The sequence below is a fragment of the Dama dama genome, chromosome 25, assembly GCF_033118175.1.
Source record: "Dama dama isolate Ldn47 chromosome 25, ASM3311817v1, whole genome shotgun sequence".
Lineage (NCBI taxonomy): Eukaryota > Metazoa > Chordata > Mammalia > Artiodactyla > Cervidae > Dama > Dama dama.
In genome coordinates, this window is record NC_083705.1 from 42,982,125 (window position 1) to 42,996,606 (window position 14,482).

Genomic DNA, 14,482 nt, shown 5'->3' on the forward strand with positions numbered 1-14,482 from the left:
TTGATTTACAAAATGCAGGCTTGTTAAGGCTCTTTTATCATGGAAGTGTTGGTTAGCACTAAGAAATCATTTGTTTTGTTACAGAAAAGTGGTAGATCCTTTGACTGATTTGCAAAGGCAGTCAAAGGACTGGCTAGCAACTACTTGTAAGTGGATCTAGACAGTGTATATCAATGTATTAGCAAGAAGAAGAAAGCTAGTTTCCCCCTTTGTCAAGCTATTTACAGTGAGCTTAGGCAAGATCAGGGACTGAATCCTGCCCCCAGCAGTTGTTCAAATTGAGGAGACCATATTCGTGTTCCTTGGAGAATGGCAAGTTTAAAAGCCAAGCAATCCATCTTCATCCTATGCTACTCAACTCATACCACAGCCAATGAAAAGAGAGCAGAGAGATGGACCGCTCTTTGAGAGGTAACTGCTGGGAGAATTTAATTCAGATGTGGTTGTCTGGATCCCATTCTACCAAATAGATTCAGAAAGCCTTATGAAATTGATCTAATGAGGCAAGAGGACTTGGCAGTGGGCGTCTACCCAACCTGCCTAATGACAGCATTTCTCATGACAGTTGACAAGAAAACCCAAGCATGACATCAATAGGACTAGGATATTAACTTCATTTGTGTGTTCATAACTGTGAGACAATCAGAGTTTGAAAAGGAAAGAAGATAATTCCTGGTTGAACTGTTATGACTGAGAAAGATTGCCTCTTACAGAATCATTTAAATTGTCACAGTAAAAAATAAGAACATGGGTTATTCATCATACTTGAATCCTTAGTTCTTAGAAATTTAGCTATTAGGATTTTCTATTAGCAAAAAAAATTAATTACCTATTACTTCTTGAAACTCTCAACATAGAAAATATGGTTTCCTCAGCAGTTAAGGATAGCAGGAATTAACATTCTAAATAAGGGCTATAAAAATTTTTTATTCTTAAGCTGCAGAAAATATGGAAAATAACCATATTTTAGTATTTTTTTGTCAGGATGCTGCTTTTCAAAGGTTACTTACCCCTTACCCCTTTTTTTAGTTTTTATAGGTTCAAAGAGAACTGTCTATAATTTGCAGTTTCTATGATTTCTCTTTGATGGTTAGCATAATACAGAGATCCTGATGATAACAAAAGATCACCTAATAGGGTCTTATTAGCAATTTAATCAGTCCTTTAAGAAAATGCGTATAACTGACTTGGTGAGAGTTTTTCATTATCTCTGTCCCTCTATGGCAGTGATATAAGGCAAGCTGTACCACTTGGTCTGTAGTTACACAGCAGAAAGGTTAATCTCTTTTATGTTCCTTCTATTAGAAAAGCAGCTCTTGAATTTTTAGGGCAGAGTCCTAAATTGTTCTTGTAGACTGGTTCAGAGAGACTGTTCCTTCTGGTGCCCTGTGGCTAATTACATTCAGTCAGGCCAGAGCATTCACTGTAGTTTGAATGGTACAATAGGGCATTTCCCATTTCATTAATTGATTCTTTCATTGCTTCACCTAGCATTTATTAATTGCTGTATACTATGTTGAAAATTATGAATAAGAATTTCCCTACTTTCAAACAATTTACAGAAGAGTGGAAGAAAAAATGTAAATCTGTTTTCTCCATCCCTACCTCTCTCATCCCCACTCCACTGAGTTTATGTCATATAGCTATAAAACTTTAAAATAATGAAAAGTTTACCCTGAGAGTTTGGGCAATGAAATGATACTGTTGACATCTGGACAACATTTTATTTTATTTCAGGTGAAAGATGTGTTTCACTTTTTTGTGGGGGTTTTGCATTGTTTTTTGGTACTATATGTATCACCATAACATTTTTTCCAAGTCAGCATACAATCTATACTTATTTACTAAATACTTCCCTTTTCTTGGACTGAACTCAGCTTTTTAAAATTAAATTCAATTAGGAAGAAGTCATTGTCTAAACTCTTACAAACAGCCTATATCATGGATAAAATATAATAACAAATATAAATGTAAAACTACTAATGTATTAGTCTGTGTACCACCCACATAATTTTAGATTTAACGTGTGTTATGAATTCTACCCTTTAGAAAGTACTGGTTTGTTGTGTGGTGCTGGTAAAGACCAGCATTGTGGATTTGACCTCCATGAGAACAGACGCTCCATGAGAACAAGTATTTTGATTTTTTCTTGTTGACCAGCAGTTCCTAGAACAATGCCTAGTGCATATTAAATAATAAAAATATTTGCTAAATAAATGAACAAGGGTCAATAAATGAACTTCTCAAAGATCAACCTATATTTACCATGTAGTCATAATCATCATACTTTATCAACTTGACTAATATCTCTCTTCATCACTAGACTGGTAAAAAAAACTTTGTCAGTTTTGTTCATCTCTGTTATAATCTCAGTGCCTTGAAAAATGTATGTTACATAGTAGGTACTCAAAAGTTCATTGAATAAAGGGATAATGCAAACAACAACTTATGGGTAAACCTTACAGACCCCCAAGTTCTTGGGCCAAATGGTTAAAGACAGGGATGATGTATAACCTACTATTTTTTTTTCTTTGCCAGAGACATCCTCTACCAAACACACACACACATTTGTTTTAAAAGCAAAAATAAACAAATGGGACCTAATTAAACTTAAAAGCTTTTGCACAACAAAGGAAACTATAAGCAAGGTGAAAAGACAGCCTTCAGAATGAGAGAAAATAATAGCAAACAAAGAAACAGACAAAGGATTAATCTCAAAAATATACAAGCAACTCCTGCAGCTCAATTCCAGAAAAATAAATGACCCAATCAAAAAATGGGCCAAAGAACTAAACAGACATTTCTCCAAAGAAGACATACAGATGGCTAACAAACACATGAAAAGGTGCTCAACATCACTCATTATCAGAGAAATGCAAATCAAAACCACAATGAGGTACCATTACACGCCAGTCAGAATGGCTGCTATCCAAAGGTCTACAAGCAATAAACACTGGAGAGGGTGTGGATAAAAGGGAACCCTCTTACACTGTTGGTGGGAATGCAAGCTAGTACAGCCTCTATGGAGAACAGTGTGGAGATTTCTTAAAAAACTTGAAATAGAACTGCCATATGACCCGGCAATCCCACTTCTGGGCATACACACTGAGGAAACTAGATCTGAAAGAGACACATGTACCCCAATGTTCATTGCAGCACTGTTTATAATAGCAGGACATGGAAGCAACCTAGATGCCCATCAGCAGATGAATGAATGAAAAAGCTGTGGTACATATACACAATGGAATATTACTCAGCCATTAAAAAGAATTCATTTGAATCAGTTCTAATGAGGTGGATGAAACTGGAGCCCATTATACAGATTGAAGTAAGCCAGAAAAAAAAAAACACCAATACAGTATACTAACGCATATATATGGAATTTAGAAAGATGGTAACGATAACCCTATATGCAAGACAGAAAAAGAGACACAGATGTATAGAACAGACTTTAGGACTCTGTGGGAGAGGGCAATGGTGGGATGAATTGAGAGAATAGCATTGAAACATGTATATCATCAATTCTGAAACAGATCACCAGTTTGATGCATGAGACAAGTGCTCGGGGCTGGTGCACTAGGATGGCCCAGAGGGATGGGATGGGGAGGGAGGCGGGAGGGGGAATCAGGATGGGTAACACATGTAAATCCATGGCTGATTCATGTCAATATATGGCAAAAACCACTACAATATTGTAAAGTAATTAGCCTCCAACTAATATAAATAAATGGAAAAAAAATTAAAAAATAAATCTGGGAAAAAAAATGGTGGCGAGGGAAGTGAATGAGGGCCTATGTGGTTGGGCAAATGCTGGGGGCAAGATGCATGTTCCATAATCTAATTGGAATCAAACAGCCAATGATAATGAGTGCTAATGTTAATCTTCATCATGAGCCAAGTACTCTGTTATCCCCATTTTACAGAAGAGGCTCAGAGGTGTTAAACAACTTGCCCATGATTACACAACTAGAAAGGAACTGAGGGACTTCCCCAGTGGTCCAGTGGTTAATTAAGACTATGCCTTCCAATGCTGGGGGTGAGGGTTCAATCCTTGGTCAGGGAACTAAGGTCCCACATGCCCAGCATGCTGGGAAAATTTTAAAAAAAAAAAGAAAGGAACTGAGCAGAGCCCCCAGATCTGGCCAGGACGTTGATCTCTATGCCATATTCCCTCTGCAGTCACAGGGCAGTAAACAGACCACACAAAATCTGCAGTGAACTTGCAGAGAAGAAAGAGAAAGATAATTCACATCAGTGCAGACTGAAGTGTGAATAGCAGAAGTTATACAAAGAGAATGAAAGGGAAAGGAAGGCCCAGTTAGAATCCAAATGGAGAGGAAGCATGATGTAAAAGCGAACTGGAAAAAGTGGAGACCACAGAGGAACCCTTAGGAAGAAGGTGAGAGGAAAAGAAAAGTGCAGGAGGAATGTCCTCTGCAACCCAAACCTACCTCACGAAATAACCTGGGCACGAGTGTTTCTATTCCTAAGTTAGAGCTGGCTGCAGCCGACTATTTGCATAGTATGTGAACTGAAATGTTTTATTGCTTTATGGATGCAATAAAATACATGTGATTAAAGGTAACGGTGACACTTGAGTTCTGGTGGACAAAACTGGGATGCTGAGCTTTATCTGAGCAAGGTATTTTTTAATCAGGGAAAAGAAATCCGTTTCTCATTCTTATGTTGTGAGGAGGAAAAAAAATGGATGGACAATAAGAGTTTTTAAAGAGTCAAGATTTAAAAATGAGATGCTGAAGGCGTTCTGTCCAGAGTGAGAAGCAGAAATGGAGAGGCATAATGGCTCAAAATATGAAAGCAAGGGATGTACAGAGTGATTTGTTTCTTGAAGGAAACAAATGTGGGGTCTAAAGTATGCATATAGAGGAAGGAGAGGAAAGAAATCTTGAGCATGCTAAAATGAGAATATTTCCAAAAAGGATTAGGGTAGCATATTTTTTTTCCTCTAGCAAAGTAAAGTCCTGGCAGAAGGAAATGTGAGGAATTTGGGGATTCAAGGTGAGATAAGGCCAAAGTTCTACTGTGGGAAGAAAAGCACAGAAAATCTGAAGAGACTTTGAAATTACTGTCTATAGATGAAGGGATTGGTGAGTTCTAGTAACTAGGCTGTAGGAGAAGAGCCACTTTTACTAAGAAAAATGCAAATCAGATCTGCAAATATTGATAGCCAAGAACTGTGCTAGGCTAGAGTGCTCAGGGTTACAGGAGGGAGTGGTCAAGGATGATGCTACAAAATGAGTATGATAAACACCTTCTATTTCCATTAAGGGTTTTATACCCTAGTGAGGGACAGTGTTATCAACACCTCCCTCCATTAGATGATGCAGGGTGGAGTAAAGATAAATTGCAGTCACTAAAATATGAGCTTGAACCTTAAGTGGAAGAGTGATGAGATTTGTAACATGCTGGAGGATATAGGGTCAAGGAAGGCATCACAGAAGATGGGCCTTTTCAGATGGATTTTGAAGGATGAGGATTGTGTGAAAGAAAGGAATTCAAGACTTCATATTGTGCCTTCTTAGCAGAAATCAATGCAAGAGAGCCCAGGGCATTCTGGTTTGATTGAAAGAGTAAAGGTCTAGAATAGCTGGGTCCAAGACTGTTTGGAGGTTAAATGAGAAACAAAAACAAATGTTGAGGATCCTGGGTTTAATTATAGGCCAGTGTTTCTCAACCAGTTTTCTGCCTCCACACCATTTATATGCATAATACAATAATCCAAACTTTCATTAAGACCCCTGCCCTACTGAGGGGTAATATCAGAATTGGGGAGGGGTAGAATTTTAAAGAGGAAAATGATAGGATCAGAGCTGAAAGATGAAACTGAAATCAAAAAAAGCAAATTATAAGTAATTAATGTTATCCAGGTAGAGATGATGAGGGCCTGAACTCACTGTGAGTGAATAGAGATAGGACTTCCTTTTTTTAAGATGAAGTATAGCTGATTTACAATGCTGTATTAGTTTCAGGTATATATATATATGTGTGTGTGTGTGTGTGTGTGTGTGTGTGTATATATTCTTTTTCATTATGGTTTATTACAAGATATTGGGACTTCTCTGATAACTCAACTGGTAAAGAATCTGCCTACAATGTAGGAAACCCCAGTTCAATCCCTGGGTCAGGATGATCCCCTGGAGAAGGGAACGGCTACCCACTCCAGTATTCTTGCCTGGAGAATTCCATGAACAGAGGAGCCTGGCAGGCTACAGTCCATGGGGTCACAAAAGAGTCGGACATGACTAAGTGACTTTCGCTTTCACTGCATATTGAGTATAGTTTCCCGTGCTATTCAGTAGGACCTTGTTGTTTATCTATTTTATATATAGTGGTATGTATCTGTTAATCCCAAATTTCTGATTTATCCCACTTTCCCCCTTTGGTAGTCATAAATTTGTTTTCAATCTCTGTGAGTCTGTGTTTGTTTTGTAAATAAGTTCATTTGTATCACCTTTTTAAATTCCACATATAAGTGATATCAGATGATATATTTGCCTTTGTGTTTTGTTCATTTTTGCCTTGACTGAACACCCATGATGGGCCAGGCACTCAGTCTATTATTGGGGATACAAATATTAAACCTCAAGACCTACTGCACATTGCTTACAGTCTAGGAGGTAAATAAATTGATATTGAACTGTGTATGGCTATGACAGAAGTAATGGAGGGAACTTTAAGAACACAGAGAAGGGGTATTTAATTACATGTCATTTCAAAAGAAGCCTTCCTGAAGTAAATAGGTTTGAACTGAGGTTTAAAGGTAAGTAAGCACCACCCAGGTGATAAAAGGGAAGACAGGGCCAGGAGAGGGTTGGGAGGATGGGAGAGCATGTACAATCACATAGAGGCATGGAATGGCATACAACAGAAGAGGAAGAGCAAATATTTAGGCCAAAAAAGTTGCTGTATATGGGGCCAGGCAATGTATTAGTAAACTGACATGTGTTACGGCATAGGATCCTTGGAATGTACATAGTGTGGGCTACAGAGACTGTGGCCAAAGCTCAAATGAAGATTGCCATATCAAGGAGTTTGGAATTTAAGTGTGAAGTGCTGTAACTCAGATTTATGTTTTAGAAAGATTATTCTGGCAGCAGTGTGGAAAATGAATAGGAGGGGCAGAATTTAGGAGGCAGGCAAACAAGTTAGGCAATAAGGGGAATGGTAATGGCAAAGAGGAAATGACAAAGCATGAATGGGAGCAGTTAGCATGCATGGTAATTGATCAGCCATAATAGGGGAGAAAGGAGCCTAGGAAGAGTCCAGGTTTCTGAACTGATGACTGTGGTTGATAGTGGTGTAACTCCCAAAGCTAGAAAATGAAGTAAGCAAGTTTGGGGTGGTGGTGTGGGGTAAGGCAGGCTGGAAATGAGAGGTAATGGGTTCTGCTCATTCCTATTGAGGAGGAATTGTCTGAGAGTGATTTCTAGTAAACAGTTGGCTACATGATCCTAGACCTAAGATGAGAAGCCTTGGCAGAAGGTCTAGAACTGGGAGTCATCCTCCTACGTTGGTTATTGAAGCCAAGGGGATGAATCAGGCCGCTCAGCATCATGTGAAAGGAGAAGAGAGCCAAAGACAAAATATTGGGCAACTGTCACATTTCAGAAATGGGCAGGGGAAGAGGTGACTTTGAAGGAGACCAAGAAGAAGTGATGTGAGAGATAGGAGGTAAATCAGAAAACAGCAATGCCTAGAAAAGGAAGGAAATTTAATAAGTAAGAGTGGTCAACATTGCCTGGATTAGGCAAGAAATCAGAAACAAGCAAAAGAGATGATTGAGCTAGGACCTCCAACTTGTGGGACTTTAGATGTCAGCAGCAAAGTAATGAAACTTTCATGTATTGTGAATACTGTGCATGGGCGAAAATCAAATTGAGAAAGAAAAGGAAGGTGTGATATTGTGATTTAATAAGAAATATGTATTTGGGCTTTATCTCCATTTCTCACAGAGTTCCTAAAACTCTAAATTTCTTAAGTAACAAGAGCAATAAAGGTGTCTCGACAGTCATAATAAATCCCTTTTAATCACCCCAGAGTTTATGTAAAAGTGACTTTTGGAAAACATCTATAGATGGATGCCTGTTGCCAGGGGAACCAACCATATAGTTAAGGGTTGTAACTTTTAGTCCCATCCCCAAAACCTCTGGGTGGAGGAGAGAGGCTTGAGGTTGATGATCTCCAGTGGTCAATGATATAATCAGTCATGCCTACATAATGAAGAATTCGATAAAAACTCAAAGGACAGAGTCTAATGAACATTCTCAAACCAGAATGCTTCCATGTGTCTCTGTGCCAGGCCCCAAACTCCACAAAGACACAAGCTCCTTTGTTTGGGACCCTGCCCCATGTGTCTCTTTGTCTAGCTATTGATTAGTATCCTTTAATATGCTTTATAATGAACCAGTAATCTAGTGAGTAAACTGGTTTCCTGAGCTCTGTGAGCTGGTCTAGAATATTAATTAAACCCAATGAGGGGCTCTGGGAACCTCCAATTCATTACCAATCAGTCCGAAGCACAGATAAAAACCTAGATTCGTGGTTGGCATCTGAAGTGGTAGGGCAGTCTTATGGGATTGAGCTTTTAACTTGTAGAATCTGGTGCTATCTCCAAGTAGATAGTTTCAAAACTGAGTTGAATTATAGTCATCCAGCTGGCGTCAGAGAAGTGTTTGGTGGTATGGGGGGAAAACCCACACATTGGAACTGGTGATCAGAATCTTAGAGGCAAGTTCAAAAGTTTAGGAAAACAGTCACTGTGGGACAGGCAAAGGAAAAATACTGGAAAAACAAGACAATACACTAAAGGAATTGTTATAAAATACCAAATGGTACCATCAAGGTTTTCATATTCCCTTCCTGAGGGATGTAGCGGGTGGGAAGGAAGTGGAGGAAAAATCAGGGCAAGTGTAACCATCTCACTGCAGAAGAAATGACACACAAGTATGACTGGTAGGAATTTTGGAAGCTGATGCCTAAAAAAATGAATGCTCTTTAGCTAATGGAAATGAAAATGGACAAAGACTGCAATAAAACTTGCAGGTGTTTCTAATGAATATTTTACAATATGTGTAATATCAGCTCAGAAAAAAATTTGGGTGTAAGTAGTTCTTAAAAGTAAATTATTGCTGCTAAAATCACAATAAGAGAGACAAATAATAATATACTTCCTGAAGATGTTAGAAAACACCCATCTGTGAAATATGCACACACACACACACACACACACAGAACCTGAATCAGATGACACTCGAGATTTAATTTTTAGTTTACAGGAAATAAGGGGGCAGAGGAGAATCTTACACAACAGCGTGGAAATAAAGTTGGCAAAATCTAGACAGTAGGAAACTATGCAGGATAAGAAACCTGGTAGATTTAGCAAGTAAATTGGAAAGATTCAAGAAAAGAGGGAGGAAGCTATATATTACAAGACTTGAGACACATCAATCAAATGCAATGGGTGGAACTTTCTGGCTCCTGATTTCAGCAAAGCAACTATAAAAACAATTAAAAAAAACCAATTTGGGGGAAATGTGAATACTAATACTAATTTGAATATGAATACTAATTTGAATACTAATTAACATTTGATGAATTATTTCAAATATTTTAGATGTAATTTTTTTTTTAAATCTCTATCATTTAGAGATATATACTGAAATACTTATGAATGAAATGGTATAAAGTCTGTAATTTGCTTCAAAATAATCTAGTAGCCCCAGGACCTTGTCCCATCCGCTGGTGAGCTGGTAGCCACTGCATAAGGCAGGGCCTGGCAGCCAACTGATCTGGGAGCCAGCCCTGCCTACCAGCTTGCCTACAGTAGTCTGTCCTGCCACAGCAGAAGGGCCCATGAAGCCCATATAGGAGATGCCATTAAAACATATAGATCTGGTGGCCAGAGGGAAGGTTCTGCTGGACCCCAAAGGACTTCTATTTAAGGTCACTTCCCTAAGATTGGGAAACGTAACCCACTACCTAATACATAGAAATAAACAGAGAGAATTAGACAAAATGAGGAAACTAAGGAATAAGTTCAAAGCAAAGGAAAAAGTCAAAACCCCCAGAAGAAGAACCAAGCAGAAATAAGCAACCTGCCCAATAAAGAGCTTGATGTAACGATCATAAAGATGCTCAGTGAACTTAGGAGAAAAGTGGATGAATACAGTGAGAATTAACAGATGGTTAGAAAATATAAAAAATAACCAAACATAGCTGAAAATATAGTTACTGAGATAGAAGCAATCAATAGTAGATTAGATGATACAGAGGAAAGAATTTATGAACTGGAAGTCAAAGTAGTAGAAATCACCCAAGCTGAACAGAAAAAAGAAAAAATAATTTTAAACAATGAAGATAGTTTAAGAGACCTCTGGGACAATATCAGCTTAATATTCACATTTTAGGGGTCCCAGAAGGGGAAGAGAGAAAGGAGCAAAGAACTTATTTGAAGAAATGATAGCTGAAAACTTCCCTAGTATGAAGAAGGAAACAGGCATTCAGGTCTGGGAATCACAAGGAGTCCCAAGCAAGATGAACTCAAAAAGGTTCACACCAAGACATGTTACAATTAAAATGACAAAAATTAAAAGATCGAGAAAAAAAACTCTTAAAGAAGTGATAAACAATAGTTATGTGCAAGGGAGGTCCCATAAGACTATCAGCTGACTTTTCAGCAGAAAGGAAAAAATCTACAACCAGGAATACTCTGCTTGGCAAAGCTATCATTTAAATTGGATGGAGATAAAGAGTTTTACAGATAAGCAAAAGCTAAGAGTTCAGAAACACTAAAATGGGCTTATAAGAATTGTTAAAAGGACTTCTATAAGTGGAAAAGAAATGACTGCAATTAGAAATATGAAAATTATGAAGTAAAACATCTCATTGCTAAAGGCAAACCTACAATAATGGCAGTAGGTCAACCACTTATAAAGTTAGTAGGAAGGTTAAAAGACAAGTAGTAAGTAAAGTAGTAAGTAAAGTAAAAGACAAAAGTAGTAAAATCATCTGTACCCACAATATATAGTTAAACAATACACAAAACAGAAGATGTAAAGCATAATGTCAAAAACATTAGATGTGGGAAGGAGAGTAAAATAGCAGGACTGTTAGAATGCATTCTATTCTAACATGGTATAGAATAGAATGTATTCTTTTTTTTTTTTTTTAAGAATGTATTCTATTCACAGAATGTATATATATATATATATATATATATATATATATACATACAGAATGTTAGATATGAACCTTATGGTAACCACAACCATAATTCTATAATAGATACACACAAAGAGGAGATTCAAACATAACACTAAAAACAGTCATCTAATCACAAGGAAAGAGAACAAAATAAGAAAGTACATTAGTCTATTATCAACACAAATACATTATCAACAATTACTTGAAATGTAAATGAACTAAACGCTTCAATCAAAAGACATAAAATTGCTGAATGAATGACAAAGGAAGACCCACATATGTGCTGCCTACAAGAGACTCACTTCAGATCTAAAGACACAGACAGGAAGGGAGGGGATGGAAAAAAGTATGTCATGCATGAAAATGAAAAGAAATCTGAGGTAGCAGTACTTAAATCAGACAAAATAGAGCTCAAAGAAAGACTTAAAAACACGAGACGAAGCAGGACATTACCTAATGATAAAGGGATCAATCCAACAAGATATATTCCAGTTATAAAATCCAACAGGAATATGTATTCCAGTTATAAAAAAAATAATGTACAGCATAGTAAATATAGCAAATAATATTGTAATAACTTTGTATGGTAACAGTAACTAGACTTATTGTAGTGATCATTTTGTAATGTCTAAAAATATCAAATCACCATGTTGTGTACCTGAAACTAACACAATATTGTAAATCAATTATACTTCAATTTAAAAAAGAGAAAGAAGGGATGTCTGCGGCACGTCCGTGCAGGGGGCTGAGGGCCGCGGTGGCTGCCAGCATGGGGTTGAGCGAGGGGCCGGCGGGCTCAGCCCGGAGCGGGCGCCTCCTTCGCCCGCCAAGCCCGGCGCCGGGGGCCCGGCTGTTGCGGCTCCCGGGGAGCGGGGCCGTGCGGGCCGCAAACCCGGAGCGCTGCGGCTGGACCGAGGCGCTGCGGGCCGCCGTGGCCGAGCTGCGCGCCGGCGCCGTGGTGGCCGTCCCCACCGATACGCTGTACGGCCTGGCCCGCTCGGCGAGCTGCTCGGAAGCACTGGGCGCCGTGTACCGTGTCAAGGGCCGCAGCGAGACCAAGCCGCTGGCCGTATGCCTGGACCGCGTGGCCGACTTCTACAGGCATTTGGATTCCTGACCACGCCTTCATGCAGGACTTGGCCCAGGTGTTTGGGGGGCCACTCGCGCTCACCAGTGCCAACCTCAGCTCCCAGTCCAGCTCTCTGAATGTTGAGGAATTCCAGGACCTGTGGCCTCACTTGTCCTTGATCATTGATGGGGGACCCATTGGGGACGGCCAGAGCCCAGAGTGTCGATTAGGCTCAACTGTAGTTGACTTGTCTGTGCCTGGAAAGTTTGGCATCATTCGTCCTGGTTGTGCCCTTGAAAGTACTTCAGCCATCCTCCAGGAGTACGGGCTGCTCCCCTCACATGGATCCTGCTTGTGACACTCTGGAGGAGGGTGGGCCCAATGACTGGTGCTGGACACTATGTGTCCGACCGCTGGTAGCTGGCAAGGCCTCATTTGCAGAGGCTGCTAGGGCTACAGTGTTAGTAGTCTGACCTTTTAAGGCAGAGTTTCTTTCTGAACTGTATAGACCAGAACTCAGAAGCTGCTCGTTAAGCCTCACACCTGGTTTGGGAGGTTATATTAATTTATCTATAATTTCCTATATTAGCTAAAAGCTGAATAGAAATTTTAAGTCCATTCCTAGGATGGCCTGGTTCGGTTAACAGATAGGTTTCTTCTTCCTTTGATTTTTGAAAAATAAATAACCAGTTTGCAATCTAATGAGAACCTCTTCTCTGGTGGGTAGTGGCATTTAAGGTCCAAATCAGCTAACGCATCAGTTGATGCTTTTTTAAGAGTCTCAAGTGACCAAAGGCACTTTGTGCTTCTGAAGCTGGAACCAGGTTAGGATAAAACATGTGGAGCCATAGGCCAAACACTACTTCCTCTGAACCAGGGCTGGTTCTGTGCTGTAATTGCCTGGCAGAGTCATCATTTTGGTCTAATGATGGGAAGTAAGCTCAGTTGGGGCAGGGGGGTCCAAATTATTAAAAAATGTTGGAAAATCTCTGCTGTTCTTTTTAGCCACTTTTTTCTTATTTATTCATAATACAAAGTATAATGATTTACACCTGTAATACCTTTATTTAAATCCAGTGTCTACCCTGCAGCTTTTATTTACATATATATATCTCTCAAGTATTAAACATAATTATTGTTGGGCATTTTAAAAAAAAAAGAGAGAAAGAAAAAACTCATAAAATTATGAGGTTATCCAGAAAATATGTAAGATTTTAAACTTGATGCTCCTTTTTATACCATTAATTTTAATAGTGCACTTTAAATAAATCCAAATGAATGAAAAAAAATCCAATGAGGGTGGAAGAGGAATGTCTGTGAATGTTACAGATTAAACAGGATTCAATCTGAGTTGATAATTGTTAAAACTGGTTATTGGGTTAACAAGGATTCAGCATTCTACTCTCTCTGGTTTTTGTATGTTTGAAAAGGGCCAGAGTGAAAGGTTAAACAAAGCAAAAAATAAATGTGAACATGCCCATGATGCCCTTTCAGAACTGTGAAAGGATTCTAATAAGCTTAAAGTGTTAATATTTCAAATTTTTAAGTATTTTCTTTTGATGCTGAGTGTCTCATAGTTTTAAATGTTCCTAATTAAAGAGCTTCCTTTAATTCTTAAAGGTTAAAGACTGCTGTTTGCCATTGTCACACAATGAAATATGCAAAATCTGTGTGTGTGTTTAATGTAGTTGTTTGGGACATTGTTTTTTGTTTGTTTGTTTGTTTTTAATCTTTCCAGTATGTCAACACCCAGATTTCTGGGTAGCAGCACAGGAGAAGCCCGAGATATAGATCAAATTGACCCTGTTGGGAAAGGTGAATTTCAGCTTTCTGCATTTCAGCAGGGTCTCAATCAAGAAGATAGTCACTGAAAAAAGGGGCCTGCTCTTGACTCCATGAATTCAGAATGTGAGTTTCTTGAGGACAGGATGCAGTTTCTAAGTAAGCAGATTGGGATCACCAGCTAGATTCTCAAAAAATACTGAAAGCAATATGATTTCAGAAAGGAAAGGCAAGAGGACAGACCCATGTTACCATAAAGAAGAAAGTCTCCAAGATGAGAGGCTAGGTCTTCACAAGTGATGCAATAGGTTTGTCACCAATAGTTCAAAGACAGAGTCTTGCCTGTTGCTCTCAATTCTACCTCCTGCTATTTTAGGTCCCCAGGTATGGCTGGTGGCCAGAAGGAAG

General features: G+C 38.8%; 1 pseudogene; it reads left to right on the top strand.

Moving 5' to 3' along the window:
* Nucleotides 1-11,941: 11,941 nt before the first annotated feature.
* Nucleotides 11,942-13,331, top strand: LOC133046666 (threonylcarbamoyl-AMP synthase-like; annotated as a pseudogene).
* Nucleotides 13,332-14,482: the final 1,151 nt, after the last annotated feature.